Genomic DNA, 1,336 nt, shown 5'->3' with positions numbered 1-1,336 from the left:
CTTGAACCTGGGAGGTGGAGGTTGCAGTGAGCCAAGATTGTGCCACTGCACTCCAGCCTGGGTGACAGAGCAAGACTCTGTCTCAAAAAAAAAGACCAAAAACAAAACAAAAATTAGCTGAGCACGGTGGTGTGTGCCTGTAATCTCAGCTACTTGGGAGACTGAGATGGGAGGTTGAGGCTGCAATGAGCCATGTTCACGCTACTGGACTCCAGCCTGGGCAACAGAGTGAGACCCCTTCTCAAAAAAACTAATTAAAAATAAAAGATTTTTTAAAAATAAAAATAGTAAAAAACAAAAACAAAAGAAAAAAAAAAGAAACAAAAAAAGGAAGAAAAAATAAGATAAAGATTTATTCACTCATGTAAAGAAAAGTCCAGACTGTAGCCCTGGCTTTAGGTACAACTGGATCTGGGTGCCCAAAATGCATCACAGGATTCTGTCTCTCTTCCTCGGCCTGCCTGCCTTCGTGTGGACTTCATCCTCAGGTGGGCTTCCTAGACGGTGACAAGCTGGATAGCAGCATGTCTAAAGTGACGTTCTGCCAGTTTAACCAACCAGTGAAAAGAAAGCTGCTCTTTCCCAGTACCTGCCAAATCCAAGAACTGACGCTGATCAGCTCACCTTTAGTCGCTTGTTCACCCTAAATCAACCACATGGACAGGAGATAAAACACCCAGTAGCCCAGGCTAGTTCCTATCTCCACCCATTGAGCCAAAGGCTGGGTTAAACTCTACCTAAACCACCTAGAACAAAAACTTGGTAAGGTAGTTCCCTAAAAGAAAGTGGAAATATTATCATTGGAAACAAAGATTACACATACTATAAAGAGAAACACATCTGATGCTATGGCTCCGTCTCAACCTTTGATTCCCACCAGTTTTCTAATGAGAATGCCGACATTGTGTTTACCAAATTGGGGTCTCACCCACCTAACCTGTCCATTCATCTCGGGTTTACCAGTGTTAGCATCTGGCCATTGTGAACCCCCTTTTCATTCGATATCTGCTAATCCTGGCTCATGGTTATGAATTTTCATGTGCAGAGGGGATGGGGCCCATGCAGACATCGACATGCTTCAGAGATAACTCAGCCAGGGTAGGTGCTGCGCAGTAAGATGGCACTGTTTCTAAAATGCCTGCTCCTCTCTCTTGATTTGCTTCCATCACATCCTCTGACATCAAGAAGTACATTTAGCACAAACAAGGTCGATGAGAAATGAGCTATCACAGTTTATTCACCACATTCTGCTGCAATTTATAAATCACAGTACAATTCAAAATGATTTATTTAGCCTTTCAATCTAAGAAAAAAAAGAGGAAGAAGACAGGGAAAT

The sequence above is a fragment of the Colobus angolensis genome, unplaced genomic scaffold (assembly GCF_000951035.1).
Source record: "Colobus angolensis palliatus isolate OR3802 unplaced genomic scaffold, Cang.pa_1.0 Scaffold101, whole genome shotgun sequence".
Taxonomy (NCBI): domain Eukaryota; kingdom Metazoa; phylum Chordata; class Mammalia; order Primates; family Cercopithecidae; genus Colobus; species Colobus angolensis.
The sequence above is the reverse complement of the archived record's forward strand: the minus strand, read 5'-3'. Positions refer to the sequence as shown.